The sequence below is a fragment of the Stegostoma tigrinum genome, chromosome 6, assembly GCF_030684315.1.
Source record: "Stegostoma tigrinum isolate sSteTig4 chromosome 6, sSteTig4.hap1, whole genome shotgun sequence".
Lineage (NCBI taxonomy): Eukaryota > Metazoa > Chordata > Chondrichthyes > Orectolobiformes > Stegostomatidae > Stegostoma > Stegostoma tigrinum.
In genome coordinates, this window is record NC_081359.1 from 43,633,082 (window position 1) to 43,653,524 (window position 20,443).

The 20,443-nt window shown below is 45.5% G+C and overlaps 1 protein-coding gene across 2 annotated transcripts in view; it reads right to left on the minus strand.

The window, feature by feature from the left end:
- The window catches only part of bcl9 (BCL9 transcription coactivator), a 239,725-nt gene that overhangs the window by 178,988 nt on the left and 40,294 nt on the right, over window positions 1–20,443 (minus strand). The window lies entirely within an intron of this gene.

Below are 20,443 nucleotides of genomic sequence, written 5' to 3' on the forward strand. Positions count from 1 at the left end.
TTGGCCCGCTGACCAGTTGGGGAAGGCGCCAGCTGGGCCCAGTTACCAGATAGGGCCCTTTTTTCTATTCTGGACGAGGGGTTTCATACAGTGGTCTTTCCTCACCACGCCTTGGCGGCAGCTGCCCCAAGCTTTAGCGCGTCCCTCAGCACGTAGTCCTGGACCTTGGAGTGCCCCAGTCTGCAATATTCGGTCGGCGTCAGTGCTTTCAGCTGGCAGACCAGCAAGTTGCGGGCAGACCAAAGAGCGTCTTTCACCGCATTGATGGTCCTCCAGGCGCAGTTGATGTTGGTCTCGGTGTGCGTCGCGGGAAACAGCCCGTAGAGCATGGAGTCCCACGTCACGGAGCTGCTCGGGACAAACCTTGACAAATACCACTGCATCCCCCTCCAGACCTCCTGCGCATAGGAACACTCCAGAAGGAGGTGATCGACAGTCTCGTCCCCCCCCCCGCAGCCACCTCGAGGGCAGCATGCGGTGGCGCAGAGATTCCGGGCATGCATAAAGGGATCTCACTGGCAGAGCCCCTCTCACCGCCAGCCAAGCAATGTCCTTGTGCTTGTTTGAAAGTTCTGGCGATGAGGCATTCTGCCAAACGACTTTGCAGTCTGCGTGGGGAACCACACGACGGGATCCACCCTCTCCTTTTCCCGAAGGGTCTTGAGGATACTACGTGCTGACCACTGCCTAATGGCCTTGTGGTCAAAGGTGTTTCCTTTCAAAAATTTCTCCACAAAGGACAGGTGGTACGGAACGGTCCAACTACTTGGAGCGTTCCACGGCAACGAGGCCAGGACCATCCTTCGCAACACCGGGGACAGGTAGAACCTCAGTAAGTAGCGACACTTGGTGTCTGCATACTGAGGATCTACGCACAGCTTGAGGCAGCCGCACACAAAGGTAGCCGTCAGGGCGAGGGTGGCGTTCGGTATGCCCTTTCCCCCATTTTCCAGGTCATTGTACATGGTGTCCCTGCGGACCCGGTCCATCCTCAACCCCCAAATGAAGTGGAAGATGGCCCGGGTGACTGCAGCGGCGCAGGCCCAGGGAATAGGCCAGGCCTGCACCACATACAACAGTACCGAAAGCCCCTCGCACCCGACAACCAGGTTCTTACCTGCGATGGAGAGGGACCGGAGCATCCACCTGCCCAGCTTCTGCTTCAGTTTGGTGATACGCTCCTCCCAAGTCTTAGTGCACGCCCCAGCTCCACCAAACCAAACACCCAGCACCTTCAGGTAGTCTGTCCTGACGGTGAAGGGGATGAAGGAGCGTTCGGCCCAGTTCCCGAAGAACATGACCTCGCTCTTACCCCTATTGACTTTGGCACCCGAGGCCAGTTCAAACTGGCCGCAGATGTCCAATAGTCTACTCACCGACCGACGATCAGAGCAGAAGACGGCGACATCATCCATGTACAGGGAGGTCTTGACCTGAAGGCCTCCGCTGCCTGGGATAGTCACGCCCTTCAGGCTCACGTCCTTCCTGAAGGATGAGGCGAAGGGCTCCACACAGCACATGAACAAGGCAGGAGAGCGCGGGCAGCCCTGCTTGACTCCAGATCTGATAGGAAAACTGTCCGATTCCCACCCGTTGATCGAGACTGCGCTAACGATGTTGGTGTAGAGCAGGCAGATCTAATTGCGGATGCCCTCCCCAAACCCCAATTTGGAGAGGACGTCCCTCATGTAAGCATGAGAGACCCTGTTAAAGGCCTTCTCCTGGTTCAGGCTGACGAGGCAGGTGTCCACCCGCCTGTCCTGTACGTAGGCGATCGTATCCCTGATGAGCACAAGGCTCTCAGCGATCTTCCTGCCCGGCACAGCACAGGTTTGGTCAGGGTGAATCACCGACTCCTGGACAGACCTGACACGGTTGGCTATGACCTTGGCCAGGATTTTGTAGTCCACTTCAATAGTGAAATGGGACGCCAATTCTTAATTTCTTCTCTCTCCCCCTTCCTCTTGTAAATGAGGGTGATGATGCCCTTCCTCATGGACTTGCACATTTTCCCTGTCCGAAGCGGATTATCGTACACCTCCAGCAGGTCCTGGCTGACCAGGTCCCATAGAGCGGAATACAGCTCGGCCGGTAAGCCGTCGCTCCCGTGAGTCCTATTCCTCTCCAAGGACTTGAGGGCTCTGGTCAGCTCGTCCAGGGATATCGGCCAGTCCAGCCACTCCCTCGTGCAGTTGTCTAAGACCTCCGTGATAGACGACAGGAACGATTTGGAGGCCGTGCTGTCCGTGGGCTTTGTGTCGTACAGTCCGGCATAGAAGGATCTGCTGATCCTCAAAATGTCGGGCCGAGACGACGTCACCGAGCCGTCGTCCTCCTTCAGCCAGCTAAGCACAGAGCTAATGGGAACTGCAGATGCTGGAGAATTCCAAGATAATAAAATGTGAGGCTGGATGAACACAGCAGGCCCAGCAGCATCTCAGGAGCACAAAATCTGACGTTTCGGGCCTAGACCCTTCATCACAGAGACTCTCTGATGAAGGGTCTAGGCCCGAAACGTCAGCTTTTGTGCTCCTGAGATGCTGCTGGGCCTGCTGTGTTCATCCAGCCTCACATTTTATTATCTGAGCACAGAGCTCTCTCTTTTTGTGCACCTTCGGAAAGAAGAAACGCGAGCACGTCTCGTCCTGCTCCACGGAGCGGACCCTGGACCGGAAGATTAACCTGGAGGCGTCCGCGGCGAAGAACAAGGCTTGCTGGCCCCTCACCTCGCGGAGGTCCTCCGTGACATCGACCCCCATCAACTGCAGAAGGAGCAGGTTCTGCACCCTTTTCTGTAGTCACGACAGCTTTCCCCGCCTCTCTCTCGCCTTCCGAACACCCTTGAGGACAAAGAACCTCTTGAAGTTCTCCTTCACTGTCTCCCACCAGTCGCCCGGAGACACAAAGAGGGGTTTCACGGTTCTCCAACCGGCGTACTCCCTCTTAAGCTCTTCGACGTTCTCTGGGGTCAACAGAGTCGTGTTGAGCTTCCACGTCCCCCTGCCGGCCGGCTGGTCGTCCTGTAAGTGACAGTCGGCCAGCAGGAGGCAATGGTCAGAGAAGAACACTGGCTCGACGCCGGTGGACCTGACCGAGAACGCCCGTGACACAAACAGGAAGTCTATCCTTGAGCGAATAGACCCGTCTGGTCGTGGTCAGGTGGACCTCCGCTGCACTCCGTCTGCAGGGGTGCTGAAGACGTCGAGCAGCTTAACGTCCTTCACCGTGCCCATCAGGAATCTGGACGTGACGTCCAGTTGACTCCCCCCACCCACTGTCCCCACGCCGGATCTTCCATCTGCATCGATGATGCAGTTGAAGTTTCCGCCTGGGATGACCGGCCTGGACGTAGCCAGCAGGGGTGGAAGCTGCTGCAGGACGGCCAACCGCTCACTCCGTACCGCTGGGGTGTACACGTTGATCAGCCTCAGGGGAGCGTTCCTGTAGGTGATGTCAGCCACTAGGAGGCGCCCCCCCCACCACCTCGTGAACGTGAGAGATGGTGAAGTCACACCCCCGCAGAATAGCGAGGCCCGAGGAGCGACAGTTGTTACCCCGACCAGATCGAAGGCCCACAGGTCCAGGCGCTGGACCATTTCCCGTACCTGCCGAGGTGCGGTATCCCGCACTCCTGCGGAAACAGGAGGTCTACCTTGATGGTGGTCAGGTAGGCCAACGTGGATACACATCTTGTGGTGGACTTGACACTGCGCGCATTGATGCTCGCAACTCGTACCCCCATTGTGGGCAGTGACCGCAGTACCCTCCCCAAGTCCAAGGTCCAGCCCCTCCATCTGTCCCTTCATGCCCATTGCCCGGACTAACTGCTGGACGCTCTCCGGGCTCAGGAAACCGTCCGTGCTGCCTTCCGGGTGGCATCCTCCCGTCGGGGGTGGGGAGGCAGGAGAGTCCGGCTCTGGGGCAGGCTGGGGACGCCTTGTTTCCTCCTTCCCGCCTGGAAGTTCCGGTGGGCCCCTCCAGTGCCCCAGCGGCACGTGACTGGGTGTCGGAGGGAGCCTCAGGACGCCTCCCGTCACCTGGAAGCGTGGTGCTGCTTTCCTTCTCCTTTGAGATCTTTAACTTCTGCTTCGGATGGGCCCTCTCCGAATCCCCCTCGTCAGAGGAGCTCTTACAGCCCCCCTGTAGCTGCCTCTTCCTGCGTGACGGTTGCAGTTCCTGGGCCCGCCGACGCACCTTCCTCCTCGCTTCCTGGACTGTCGTCCACTCCCCTGGGTCGCCTGTTGCCGCCTCCATCGACTCCGGGTTGTCGGGTGGTGGGGGGGGGGGGGGAGCGGAGCCTGCAGGGGCGCTTTGATGGCCTTGATGCTTTGATGGGCCCCCCCCCACACGACCTGGCCCTCCTGCACATTAGTGGGGTCCTTGCTGGGCCCTGGTGACTTCCTCTCCTCCGGGGGGGCTGGCCCCGCATTGCCCCTATCAGCGACCTGGGCGTAGGTGGTCCCCCCCTGCGGGCATGCCCTGTAGAGGTGGCCCGCTTCCCCGCAAAGGTTGCAGCTTTTCTCTTGTGGGCAATCCTTTGCAAGGTGTCCCTCCTCCCTGCAGATGGTGGCTTTGCAGTCGGCTGCCACGTGACCTGACCGACCACAGGCATGGCAGACTTTAGGTTGCCCCGCATAGGTCAGGTAGCGTTGCTCCCGCCGATCGCGAAGCTGGACGGTGGGTGTACGACATTCCCGTCCGCGCCTATCCTCAGCGTCACCTTGACCTGCCTCTTACTGGTCCCGATGCCAAAGGGGTCCATGATGTCAGTTAGGTCCCCTTCCACCTTCACGTACCTTCCAAGGAAGGTCACGACATCAACTGCTGGCACATGCGGGTTGTACATATGTACAGTCACGGCTCCTCTGCGCTGGCATCACAAACAGCAGGACAGCGGTCAATACAGAGAGGGGGCCCTCACCTCCTTTCTCCTTGAAAATCTCCAGGAAGTGCTCACAAAGCTTGGCACTCCTGAAGGTCACGTCGTAAAAACCTCCTCTGGAGAAATCCTGCAGGCAGTAAATGTCGGCAGCAGCGAACCCGCAACAGTCCAACAGGACCCTCTTCACGAAGAAGGTGCGGTCCACAGGTGCACCTTCATCCACCTTCTTTACGGAAACACGGATGGTGTTCTGGACCCCCTGACCTGTGGCACGAGCACTTGCCGCAGCCATCGTTGCAGGTTGGCTGCTCCCCTGAACCAGCGTTAGGCCGAAGCCAGCATTAAGATCCACTGGTTGCAAGGGTGCACAGCCAACCCGACGTCTTCCTTTCACCTCCAAGGCAGCACTCTCCTCCTCTCGGTCCACAAGAGAGTGGGTCTTTATTTTGTTCCAGATGTAAGCTGGTTCACTAAGCTTGAAGGTTTGTTCCCAGACATTTCGTCACCATTCTGAGTAACATCATCAGCGAGCCTCCGACGAAGCGCTGGTGTTATGTCCCGCTTTCTATTCATCTGTTTAGGTTTCCTTGGGTTGGTGATGTCATTTCCTGTTCTTTTTCTCAGGGGATGGTAGATTGATTTGGAGCCACAGAACAGGAAATGACATCACCAACACAGGAAATGACATGACCAACCCAAGGAAACCTAACCAGATAAATAGACAGCGGGACATAACACCAGCGCATCGTCAGAGGCTCACTGACAATGTTACCTAGAATGGTGACGAAACGTCTGAAAACGAATCTTCCAGCTCAGCGAGCAAACTCACATCCAGAACCTCAACCTGAGCTACAAATCTTCTCAAAACTCGCTTGAAAGATGACTATAAACAATAACAAGTTCTGGCTTTCCATGAGATTATTCTGTCTTTCCAAACGTCCAAACATTTTGTCAGTTTCCACAGAGTAACAATCGTGAATGCTGCAATTCTTCTGCTTGTAACTAAATCTCAGACACTGTCTCTTGCAAACAATGTTAAATAAATCTGATGAAAGTAACAGCTCAAATATCTAGACTCTATATCCGTCACACTTTCATTTCAAGAACTAGGTGGTTGTGGTGTTTCAAACAAAAACAGCTTTTACTAAGGAGATATTTACTCAACAAGACAGCAAGGTTAGGCTGAGCAGTTTCCCTCCAAAATAACTTGAGATGTCATCAGCATGTCACATGATTTATTTCTTCAAATGACAATCTAACAAATTTACACAACTACACAACATCCCTCATCCTTTACATCAGAGGTTCCTGCAATAAAAACATTCACAGCATTTAGAATCATAATTACAATATTTAGTAGGTAAGATATTCTGGAGGATGTCCATGTCTGTGTGGCTGATGATGCATTTCGAGCAGCTGTTTACTTTCCTCAGCTTAATCTCTGATGTTTAAGGAGTGCTTCGCACATGGTCTATCATTGTCTTTTCCAAAGACAACTAAATGTTCCAATGTTGACACAAAGTCATGGTATTCGCCACTGGTTTACTACATCCCTAAGTATATCCATGTTCTATTATTGTTGTTCCTTCCACATTTGTTCTGGTTGCCAAGAGAAGATCTGCATGAAAACCAAAGCAACTGTGGATGCTCTAAATCAGATCAGTAGATCTATGTCTTCCCCATACCATGTTGTCTCCTATCAGTGCACTATACAAACCAATCCAGTCTGTGCTAGAATGATTAGAGATAAAAATAAACTGCAGATGCTGGAACACAAGGTAGACAATCAGAAGGCTGGAAAAACACAGCAAGTCAGGCAGCGTCTGGAGGAAAGGAGAAGAGAGTGTTTTGGGTACTACCCTTCTTCAGGACTGTGTTATCCAGCGGGTTGTGTTGCCATACGTTAAAAAAAAAATCAGCTCAGTCTTTTGGATAGTGATCCTTATTCTTGAATTACCCTTAAGAAATGTTTTATTGTCTGAACTTTCTGCCAAAACATCTGCATCTGGATGATAAAGCAGGTGATCAGAAACATTGAATTCCATTCTGCCTTACGCAAACTGTAAACTTCAGTAAAAACTGTAGACCATTATCACCAAAGCTGTTCTAGCTAACTAAATCTGACAACGATCCCCTAATCTTTCAATGGCTTTCTCTGAAGGTGCCAGCTTCATGATGGCAACTTCAGGTTATTTAGTATTTCAATTGACCCAATGAAAAACATCAAAAGATCCAGTGTAGTCAATGTGAATTCTTTGATATGGCCTTTCCAGCCTATTCATAGGAGTAATAGCACTAATAGAGTTAGGCTGTAAATGCTTGTGTAAGGTGCACATATTCTCATCATCTTGTCAATTTCAGAGACAAGTCCTGACCATCAAAAATAGCTCTGGCCTTAATTCTGAAATACTGTAGTAATCTTCATGTTGCTGATTAACACTCATTTCCTTATCTGTGGTAGAGTGATGACACTCCTTCCTAGGAGACATCCTGCCTACACAGAAAGTTTTAGATCCCATGTGACATGTGGCTACATTCTGGGGTTGATCTTGCAACAAATTCAATCATTTTTGAAATTAGGGATCATTTCCACTGTAATTCTTAACTTGTCCTACCATTGCCAGAGCTTTTGCTACTTTTTCAATCCTTCTTTATATGTGCATAGTTCATTCTAATTGGTTCAACAACCTTGATATGAAAGCTATTGGTTTCTCTTCAACATTGGGTAATGTGAGAGAAACAACTGTTTCCACTCCATACAGCATCACGTTAGTTACAATGGTAACTTTGGGTCAAAATGAGTAATTCCATCTGACATTTTCTATTTGGCTCATGTAAAGGCTCTTTCACCTCCCCATTTCTAATTCTTATTTTGGCATAGTGAATTGAGCAAAAGTTGGGGACAAACCAGCCATAGTGGTTTAGCAAACCCAAAAATGGTCAGAGTTGGTCGACAGTTTTAGATGCTGGTGCGTCAGTTATGCCTTTTACTTTTAAAGGTAACATATGTAGTTCCTTAGCATCAATTACTTGGCCTAAATATTTGATGGAAGATTTAATAAATTAACATTTGTCTTTATTTACTGTTTGGCCATAATCTTAAAGCTTTAAAGAGTAGCATCTCAATGTAGGGATACTAGTCTTAATTTTTCCCCCATGACTAAAGTATCATCCAGAAAACATTGGACTCCTTCTAATCCACTTAATATGTGATCCATTGCACATTGGAATAACATAGGTGTAGATGTGATTCCATAAGTAAGTCACCTGTATTTGAATAGTCCTTTGTGTTTCAGTAATCAAGTATTTCTGAGACTCAGCATTTATTTTCATCAGGAGATTCGCTGGTCAGAGAAATAAACCTTGATAAAGAGATAACAAGGAGTAGAGCTGGAAGAACACAGCAGCCAAGCAGCATCAGAGGAGCAGGAAAGCTGAAGATTCGGGTCTAGACCCTTCTTCAGAAAAGGGACGCTTTTCCTGAAGACTGATCCAGAGCTGAAAGGTCAGCTTTCCTGCTCCTCTGATGCTGCTTGGCCTGCTGTGTTCATTCAGCAGTTCCTACTATCTCTGAATTGATTTTAACCCCTCCCAGAAAAATAAACTTTGATGTTTTAAAAACAGTTCACATTATAGAAGAGTGAGTTCCGGAGGTCTTAAAGAATATAAAAGATGGATATATCTCTGGAACCTGAAATAATGTATCCTAGAATATTGTTGTAAGTATGGGAGGAAATTAAAAGACCCCTTGCAGAAATATTTGCGCTATAACTAGGGTGAGGTGCCTGATGACTAAGGGTGGCTAATGTACCTTTATTGAGGAAAGGTACAAGGAGAAACCGGGAAACAATTGGCCTGTGAATTTGACTGCAGTTGTGGGTAAATTGTCGGAGGTGATTATAAAAGATAGGATTTATGGACATTTAGAGAGGCAAAAATTGATTACAGATAGTCAGTGGTTTTGTATGAGGAAAATCGTGTCTCACAAACTTTATTGAGTTTTTCGAGCAAGTTACCAAAAAGCTTGATGATGGTAGAGCAGTGGACATTCTTGCTTTGAATTTTATTAAAGCCTTTGATAAGGTTCCACATGGTAGACTAATTAGTCAAGTTAGGTCACGTGGGATTCAGGGGGAGCTTGCCGATTGGATACATAATTGGCTTAACAGCAGCAGACAAAGAAATGATGGAGGGTTGCACTTTGGACTGGAGGCCTGTCACCAGTGCTGTTCCACAGGGATTGGTTCTGGGTCCTCTTTCATATAAATAGTTTGGGTGAAAATATAGAAAGCATGGTTAGTAAGTTTGCAGATGACACCAAAATTGGTGATATAGTAGACAGTGAAGAAGGTTTTCTAAGCTTACAAAGGGATCTCAATCAAATGGGTCAATGAGCTGAAAAATGGCAGATGGAGTTCAATCTGGACGAACATGAGGTATTCCATTTTAGTATAAAAAAACAAGAGGAGGGTTTATACAATTAATGGCAGATCTTGGATAGTATTGTAGAACACAGGGACCTTGGTGGGGGGGGGGGGAAAGAGGCAGGTACATAATGCTTTGAAGTTTGCGTTACATACAGACAGGGTGGTTAAATAGGCATTTGACATGCTTGCCTTCACTGTTCAGTCCTTTGAGTATGGGAGTTGGGAAGCCAAGTTGCAGTGGTACAGGACATCGGTGAGGCCTCTTCTGGAACACTGTGTCCAGTTCTAGCCACCCAGTTATAGGAAGGATATTATCAAGGTAGAGGGTATTAGAAGAAATTTACCAGGACAATGCCAATTATGGAAGGTTTGAGTTATAAAGAAAGGCTGGATAGGCTGAGGAATTTTTCACTGGAGTGTAGGGAGCAGAGAGGTGACCTGATAAAAGTTTATAAAATAATGAGAATTATGTATACAGTTAATGATAGTTATCTGTTCCCTAGAACAGGGGATTTCAAGACGAGGGGTCACATTTTAAAGATGAGAGGACAGAGATTTAAAAAGACATGTAGGGCAATTTTTTTTTGCACAGAGGGTGGTTTGCATGTGGAATGAACTTCCTGAAGAAGTGTGGATGCAGGTAGAATTACACAGTTTAAAAGACATTTGGCAAGATACATGAACAGGAAAGGTTTGGAGCAGGAGCAGGCAGATGGGACTTGCTTAGTTTGGGGTTATGTTCAGCATGGAGTTGTTGAACTGAAGGGTCTGTTTCTGAGCTGATTGACTGTAAGACTCTATGACTGAGGTTAAGTTTACTGGAAAGCTGATTCCAGCTCCTCCAACAACTAGGTCATCAATAAAAAACAAACGATTAGTAGTGACCCTAAAATCACCATTCCGATCTAACTTTCTTGTAGACAGTATAGTAGGTTGTCAAAGGATACAGATCAGTTGCAGATATGGGCAGAGATATCGGCACTTTTGAGATCAAACGTTAAGGAAAATATATTTAATGGCAGGACCCTTAACAGTACAGGGATCTTGGGGCTCAAGTCCATAGCTCCCTGAAAGTGGCCACACAAATAGATAGGGCGGTAAAGAACGCATGTGGCATGTTTGCCTTTATTGGTCCAGGGGCTGAGTACAAGGGTCAGGAAGTCACATTGCAGCTTTATAAAACTTTGGTTAGCCCACATTTAGAGTACTGTGTCAATTCTGGTTGCCATATTACAGAAAGGATGTGGAGGCTTTGGACAGGGCTTATGCAAGGTTTATCAGAATGTTGCCTGAATCAGAGTGTATGAGCCATAAAGACAGGCTGGGCAAACTAGGGTTGTATTCTCTGCAGCAGCAGAGCCTGAGGGGAGACCTGATATTAGTTTATAAAATTATGAGAGGCAATGATAGGGTTGGAAGTCAGATTGTTTTACTCAGAGACAAAATGTCTAATACTAGAGGGCATTGCGTTTAACGTAAGAAGGGCAAAGTTCAAAGGAGATGTGAGGGTCAATTTTTTTTTAAACACAGAGAGTGGTGCTGTTTGGAATGTGCTGCCAGAGGTGGTGAGGAAGACAAATACAACAGAAATGTTTAAGGGGCTTTTAACAATCACATGAATAAGCAAGAAATGAAGGGATATGGACCATGGGCAAGCAGTAGGGATCAGTTTAATTTGGCGTCATGTCCAGCACAACATATTGGTCTGAAGGACCTGTTCCTGTGCTGTACTCTTCTATGTTCTTTATACAGGTATGATTGGATAATGCCTATCACTCACATTTACAGGTTCAAGTACTCCCCTCCTGACTAGTCTCTCTCATTCTCCCTCAGCTTTTGATCTGATTACTTACGGCACTGATCTAGTCTTGATCTTAAATTTGACAGACTTTATGCTTCCCAGATCCCCACTGAAAACAATGGGATGTTTCATTAGAATTTGACATAAATCAGTCTCAGAATATGCAATAAAATTCAATTCAGGCAATTTGAGTTTAATTTTCTTTAACAACACTTGCCAATAAAGCTGGAAGCTTTCCTCTGATGATGTAAAAGACAAAACTTCAGCTTAACCAAATAATTGAATATTCACATTGATATGGTCACTTAAAAGGCACCACTTCCATAAGGCCATAAAAGAAAGGACCAAGAGTGGGCCATTCAGCTTCACAAGCCTGCTCCAACATTGTTCACGTGCATTTTTCTGCCCTTTCCCTGTAACAATTGATATACCTTGATTTGCTATTTAAACAGTTTCACTCAGGGAGAGGCATGTTGTGGAACACAAGTCTTCAGTACTATTGACGAATGTTGTCAGGGCCCATAGCTTTTGTCGTATCCAATGACTGCAACCTTTGCTTTCTTTAAGTCTAGGTTCCTTTCTGTCATCATGGCTCCTGGATTGCTTCACACCTTTTGTTTATTCATTCACAGGATATGGGCATTGCTGACTGGGCTGGCATTTATCGCCCATCCCTAATGGTCCAGAGGGCAGTTAAGAGTCTGCCACATTGCTTTGGATCTGGGGTCACATGTACACCAGACCAGTTAAGGACTTCAGTTTCCTTCCATCCAGATGGGTCTTTCCAGCAATCAGCAATGAATTCACAGTCATTATTAGACTTTAATTCCAGAATTTTTTTATTGAATCTACCATGGTGGGAATTGAACCCACATCCCCAGAATATTAGATATAACACAGTCTGGAGCTGGAGGAGCATAGCAGACCAGACAGCATCAGAGGAGTAGAAAAGTTGACGTTGCAAGTTGGGACCCTTCTTCAGACGGGTCCTATTCCTACTCCCCTGATGCTAGCTGGCCTGCTGTGCTCCTCCAGCTCCACATTGTTATTTGACTGCAATAATCGGCAGTTCTTACTATTTCCCCAGAACATTATATGTGTTTCTAGATTAACAGTCCAGCAATAATGCCACTAGTCTGTCACCTCCTCTTGAACTATATTTATTTCAGTAAACTTCATTAAGATTGTTACAAACTGAGAGATAGCTTCACCGTCATGGTAGTCGTGTTTATGGAATCTGACCAGTTGAGCAATCACCAATGGTTTTGGTGGTGATAAATTATTCTATGGGATTCCTACTACTCCTTCATAAGTTTTGGTACTCAGCTTCTCTGGTTGGCATGTCGAAGGAGATGGACCTGCTCATGAAGCTGGCCTGCAAGCAGGGGACCTGATAACTCATGTCAATGGGGAGCCTGTCCATGGCCTCGTTCACACAGAAGTGGTCGAGCTGATATTAAAGGTAGTATTCATTTCCTTCCGTAGGAAATATCTGATGTAAAAGTTAATAGACTATGTTTTGTTTCCAACTCTGGCTAGTGTGAACACCGTCATTCATGCAAGTAACCTATTTTCTGGACTGTGTTTGCTGCAGAGGGTGCACACACAGCTCATGTGATTGCACTATATTATTAATGTAATAGCAACTTGCTAAACACGACTGTTCTCAAAAGACATCACTGCCGAAGGCATTGAGACTCACTGACTGTTTAAGATCCATAAGTGTACATGTGATATTAAAAATGTAAGAGTTACAATGTTTAGCGGCAGGAGCTGGGATGTATCTTGTATGCACAAGGCCAGCAAACAAGACAGTGAGTGGGAAAGGGAGTGCAGAACAGCATGGGAAGAAAGAGGCAGCAATAATAGGTGCACCACTTCCAGTTCCAGTTTTCAGTTGTAGTGCAGGCACCAAGTTATGACTTGAAGAGCACTGACCTCCTGTTTCAGTGCATTGGCGGGAGATGTAATGAATTTCTAGATGTTGAATTCTCAGGCTTGTTTTGTTAATTCTGAAGTCTGTGTAGAATACTAAACCAACATATTTATGCTGAGATTCTGAGATTGCAAATATCTTCATCTGATAGCCAAATCTAGTTTGCTGGCAGGACACTAAATCAGACACTGGCGTAGGTGCCTCAGAACCACAAACCTTCCACAGCTAGATTGGATTTCCAAATGAGTAGCTTTATCTGTGAACAAAGTGATAAAATGCTATTGTTATTTATGAAAAGTTTACATTAAGCTTTAAATTGTATACATTGTAATATAAAATCCATCCATTTAAAATATCTACATTTTCTTTGTTTAAAATTACAAAAGTCAAAATGTATTTAAAATATAGGAAGAAGAGGCAGATCCCAATGCATGAATGCAAAAGTCAAGGCTGAAGCATTTGTATTCTCATTCAGGCACAAATACTGAACAGATGGTCCATCTTTGCCTCCATAGTCCCTTCATTCAAAGTTGGCAATTAGATTCTCTTCACATAATGTCAAGAAATAACTGGATACTGTATACTGCCAAGGCAATAGGTCTTGACAACATTCGTCTTGCAATGTTAAATACTGGTGCTTCAGAATTGGATATCATCCTCGCCGAGTTGCTCTAATACAGCTACATAACTACAGGAATGAGAACACTGCACAAATATGTCTGATACACAAAAATAGGACAAATATAATCCAACCAAATGCTGTTTCATCATTGTACTCTTAATTAGCAGCAAAGTCATGACATTGGCAGTGCTATCAGTGGAACTTACTCAGCACCACTGAGCTGACCACTTTGGGTTTTGAGAGGGCCACTCAGTTCCAGACCTCCTCATTACCCTTACTCCAATAAGGTCAGAAAAGCTGAACTCCAGCAGTATGGTTTGACCGACCATCATTGACACCAATGTAACATTTGTCTGATTGTGGCATCAAGGAATCTCAGTAAAATTGATATCAGTGGGAATTGGGGTAAAGTTCTCCACTGGATAGATTCCTACCTAGAACCAAAGAAAGTAGCTGTGGTTAGCTGGTGAAAGCTAACCATTTTCTTCATTTATCCAGTTCCTAATGGCTCTGTTTTTGGTGCAGCCTTCTTCTGTGGCTTCATCAATGATGTTCCCTCCATCATAAAGTCAGAAACAGGAATGTTTTCTGATGTTCGCACAGTATTCAATCACATTTACAACTCCTATAATACTGAAACTGTCGATCATCATTTGCAGCAAGATCTGGCCAACATTCTGCTTTGCAGTGATGACTGGCACACAAGGGTCAGGCAATGACTATCTCCAACAGGAGTAAATCTCACTTTTATATTCAGTGGGATTATTAACATTGAATTCCCTCATGACTAACGTTCGGAGAGTTGGTCAGACCTGTCCGTCGTCTAAAAGATACAAGTCAGGTGTTCAATGAAATACTTTTTACTGACCTAGATAATTACAGTTCTGACCATCAACAATCTTGACTATATCCAGGATCATCTGCTGGATCATTCACTCCTGGCACCAATAGCACACACTGACAGTAGTGTAGTCCACCAGTAGATGCACTATATACCATTAGGCCATATTCTTTAACCAAAAGCTCAACTTAACCAGGACAGCAGATTTATCACATCCCCACTGCAAGTTTCCTTCACCCACTGCAAGGCTCCAAATGTCCTCACTTGGAACTAAGTTTTCATTCATCTGCTGTCACTGGATCAAATGTCTAGGAATCCCTTTTTAATAACATTGTGTGTGTACCTACACCAATTGGACTACAGTGATGTAAGAAGATAGTTTACCACTGCCACCACTAGTGGCACAAATAGAGATAATTTATTATTAGACACGTGGTTACAAGGTGACCCAGACTGGGAGCTAAATATTCCAGGGTACGCAACATATTCAAAGGACAGTCAAAACAGAAAAGGAGGAGTAAACCTACTCATATAGGCTAACTCCTGGATGGAAGTGAGAGATTATCAAATAAGCCAGAATGCCATAGAGGAAGAATTCCTGGATTGTATACGGGATGGTTTTCTTGACCAACATATGGAGGAACTCACTCGAGAGCAGGGTATCTTAGACTGAGTACTATGTAATGAGAAGGGTATCATTGCCAATCAAGCTGTGCAATGAAGATGAGCAACTATAATATGATACAATTTTTATCAAGATGGAGAGTGAGGTAGTTGATTTGGAGATGGTGCTGAATCTTAGTAAAAGAAAACATGAAGATGTGAGGTGTGAGTTGGCCCTGATAGATTGCGGAGAGTTACTTAAAGGGATGACAGTGGATAGGCAATGGCAAATATTTAAGGAATGCATAGCAAAACCGTAGCAGGATCTTGTCAAAAATTTGTAGCTCAGTTTATGGTTATAGATCACATGAGAGGATGATATAAATTTGGAACGGAGCAGAACACCAACCCCTAGAATAGAGGTCACACTGATGATGTTGCCGAGAATGGTAACGAAATGTTTGCACACCACGGAACAGCTGGCTCGGCGAGCTAACAAAGAACTGCGGTGGCAGGATCAGACAGAGTCAGCATGGATTTATGAAAGGGAAATCATGCTTGACAAATCTGTTGGAATTCTATGAAGATGTAACTAGTAGAGTTGACAAGGGAGAGCCAGTCAATCTGATATATTTGGACTTTCAGAAAGCATTTGGTGAAGTCCTGTATAAGAGATTATTGTGCAAGATTAAAGTGCATTGGATTGGGGGAAATGTATTGAGATGGATAGAAAACTGGTTAGCAGAGATGAAACAAAGAGTAGGAATTAATGGGTCCTTTTCAAATTTGCAGCCAATAGTGCCACAGGGATTGGTGCTGGGACCCAGCTATTCACAAAATATATTAATGTTTGGGATGAGGTAACAAATACAACATCTCAAAGTTTGCAGATGATACCAAGTTGGGTGGGAAGGGTCAACTGTGACGAGGATACAGAGATCCAACGGTAGTAGATTCGCCAACTTTAGGTACATTTAAGTCGTCATTGGACAAGCATATGGACGTACATGGAATAGTGTAGGTTAGATGGGCTTGAGATCGGTATGACAGGTTGGCACAACATCGAGGGCCGAAGGGCCTGTACTGTGCTGTAATGTTCTATGTTCTATGTTCTATACCAGACTACGTCAGGACTTGAAGATTTTTCCCCATACTACTCAGAAACACAGGGATGCTTATGTCTGCTTAGATTTTGGTATAACACAATAATGGAATGCTAACGGGTTTTGAGAAGATTTGTAGCACAGATTGAGGTTCTGGATGTGAGTTTGCTCGCTGAGCTGGAAGATTAGTTTTCAGACATTTTGTCACCATTCTAGGTAACATCATCAGTGAGCCTCCGACGAAGCGCTGGTGTTATGTCCCGCTTTCTATTTATCTGGTTAGGTTTCCTTGGGTTGGTGATGTCATTTCCTGTTCTTTTTCTCAGAGGATGGTAGATGGGCTCCAAATCAATGTGTTTGTTGATGGCGTTCCGGTTGGAATGCCATGCTTCTAGGAATTCTCATGCGTGTCTCTGTTTGGCTTGTCCTAGGATGGATGTGTTGTCCCAAAAGTGGTGTCCTTCCTCGTCTGTATGTAAGGATACGAGTGATAGTGGGTCATGTCGTTTTGTGGCTAGTTTACGTTCATGTATCCTGGTGGCTAGCTCTCTGCCTGTTTGTCCAATGTAGTGTTTGTCACAGTTCTTGCAAGGTATTTTGTAGATGACGTTCGTTTTGCTTGTTGTCTGTATAGGGTCTTTTAAGTTCATTAGCTGCTGTTTTAGTGTGTTGGTGGGTTTGTGGGCTACCCTAATGCCAAGAGGTCCGAGTAGTCTGGCAGTCATGTCCGAAAAGTCTTGGATGTAGGGGAGAATGGTTACGGTTTCTGGGCCCGTTTTATCTGTTTGTTTGGGTTTGTTGCTTTAAAAAAAAAAAAAAAAAAAAAAAAAAAAAAAAAATCGGCAGACTGTGTTCATTGGGTACCCATTCTTTTTGAATACGCTGTATAGTTGATTTTCTTCTGCTCTTCGTAGTTCCTCTGTGCTGCAGTGTGTGGTGGCTCGTTGGAATAATGTTCTAATGCGGCTTCATTTGTGGGTGTTGGGATGGTTGCTCCTGTAGTTCAGTATTTGTTCCGTATGTGTTGTTTTCCTGTAGACGCTGGTTTGAAGTTCCCCATTGACTGTTCGCTCTAGTGTGACATCTAGGAATGGCAGTTTGTTGTTGTTTTCCTCCTCTTTTGTGAATGTTATGTCAGTAAGGGTATTATTGATGGTCTTGAAGGTTTCCTCTAATTTGTTTTGTTTAGTGATGACAAAGATGTCATCCACGTAGCAGACCCAAAGTTTGGGTTGGATGACTGGCAGAGCTGTTTGTTCTCAAAACTCGCTAGCACCTATGGGCGCAATACGCTAAAATTGGCCCGAAGATGGGAAACCAATGCCATCAGACAGACCGCGAACAGCTGTACTTCCTGCATGAATGCCTAAGAAAACAGGTACTAACTAAATGTCTCAAATACAAACATCCCCTTAACACCCCACTAGCCAAAAGAATAGCTGAGCAAAACGGCCGCAGAATGCTTAGAGAAATGATCAATGATGCCCACAACAGACTCCATGAATACAACCGGGAAATTTCGTGCCAAAAAACTTTATTCACTAACGCGACAGACGCAGCACAACGAGCCATAGACGTCAGACAATGGCAAACACAGAAAATGAAAAAACTAGACAAACTCACACAAAATAACAACACAGAAGCACAGATTAAAAAAAAAACTTACCTGACTGACCATTAACAGACACTGAAAAAGCCGTCTTATTGAGAGGATTAAATTACAACTTTCAGGATGTGGACAAGAAAGATTTCTTAGCAGCATTAGAAACAACACTGAAGGACAACAAACTCACAGAAGAAACCCAGCAAACCATCAGGCAGACAGTCGCACCAACATTAAGCAGGAAAGAGGAAGAAAACACACTCAGTACACAAGAAAGGAAAGCCCTAAAAGGACTCAAAAAAGATAAAAACATTGTTATCCTACCTGCAGACAAAGGACGCTTGACAGTCATTTTAAACCGAACAGACTACATTGAGAAAGCGAACGCACTGCTTGCAGATACTGACACTTACCAACAGGTGGCGATAGACCCGACCCCACAAATAGAGAACCGAATCACAGCCTTACTCAAAAAACTTCAAAAATCTGGAGAATTAAACACGAGAGACTTCCAAAAAATGAAACCAGATGGATCCAACACACCACCAAAAATTCACAAACCAGGAGCCCCCCTCAGACCCATAGTGTCGCTACCTGGAACACCAACCTACAGATTAGCCAAGGAATTACACCAAAGACTAAAACGCCTAGTAGAAGACTCCCGCCACTCCATTCGCTCCACCCAAGAATTCCTGAACACCAAAGACACCAAGATAGAAGAGGATGAAATAATGCTCTCCTTTGACGTAACAGCCCTGTTCACATCCATCAACATCAACCTGTCCAAAGAAACACTGACTACACTATTAGAAGAACCGAAGACACATACACCAGACACCACTAACCTCAACTGCAAGGACAGCATCATCAAGCGAGTGGACCTATGCCTTACCACCCACTTCATTTTCAATAACAAAACCTACAGACAAACCAACGGTACACGCATGGATCTCTGATATCAGGGTTCTTAGCAGAGGCAGTAATGCAGAGACTCGAACAAACAGCTCAGCCAATCATCCAACCCAAACTTTGGGTCCACTACGTGGATGACATCTTTGTCATCACTAAACAAAACTAATTAGAGGAAACCTTCAAGACCATCAATAATACCCTTACTGGCATAACATTCTCAAAACAGGAGGAAAACAACAACAAACTGCCATTCCTAGATGTCACACTAGAGCGAACAGTCAATGGGGAACTTCAAACCAGCGTCTACAGGAAAACAACACATACGGACCATATACTGAACTACAGAAGCAACCATCCCAACATCCACAAATGAAGCTGCATTAGAACATTATTCCAACGAGCCACCACACACTGCAGCACAGAGAAACTACGAAGAGCAGAAGAAAATCAACTATACAGCGTATTCAAAAAGAATGGGTACCCAATGAACACAGTCCGCCGATTTCTCAACAACGAACCCAAACAAACAGATAAAACGGGCCCAGAAACCATAACCACTCTCCCTTACATCAAAGACATTTCGGAAATGACTGCCAGACTACTCAGATCTCTTGGCATTAGGGTAGCCCACAAACCCACCAACACACTAAAACAGCAGCTAATGAACTTAAAAGACCCTATACAGACAACAAGCAAAACGAACGTCATCTACAAAATACCTTGCAAGAACTGTGACAAACACTACATTGGACAAACAGGCAGAGAGCTAGCCACCAGGATACATGATCATCAACTAGCCACAAAACGACATGACCCACTATCACTCGTATCCTTACATACAGACGAGGAAGGACACCACTTTTGGGACAACACATCCATCCTAGGACAAGCCAAACAGAGACACGCATGAGAATTCCTAGAAGCATGGCATTCCAACCGGAACGCCATCAACAAACACATTGATTTGGAGCCCATCTACCATCCTCTGAGAAAAAGAACAGGAAATGACATCACCAACCCAAGGAAACCTAACCAGATAAATAGAAAGCGGGACATAACACCAGCGCTTCATCGGAGGCTCACTGATGATGTTACCTAGAATGGTGACGAAACGTCTGAAAACTAGCCTTCCAGCTCAGTGAGCAAACTCACATCCAGAATAATGGAATTTCTCTGTATAGGCTTCCTGTAGTTTCACTATATGATTTCACGACACCAAACTTTCCTGCCTGTTTTTTAAATTAGAAAAGTTTATCACTACCTCATTTTCACTGATTTAAAATAAATTATTCCTAAGGCAGCCTGATGCTTTTTCGAGTCTACATCCCTAGCTCAAAACATTTCCCAGTGTTTCCGGCACTCGTTATCCACAGTGCTTCTTCAGGATGGGGCACATTGTAAGGATGTTCAGCACTGTTCACCTCTTCCCGGGGGTGAGTGCTTTTTTTTAAAATGTATGCTGACTGTACCTGTACATTGTATTCTCAGGACAAGCTTTCTTCTTGTGTTGTATTTTGAGGAGGATTACGAATACAGTATTTAAAACAACAGGAGCTGTTATTAGAAAGGTGTTCTACTACAAGACAGCAAGCTAGACTAAACTTTTCCTGTCCAAAGTGACCGATAATGTTATCATCATGGCATGTAATCAGACTCTAAGTGACAGTCCAACATACTTGCATGAATACACAATCACCCCATCGTAAAATTAAT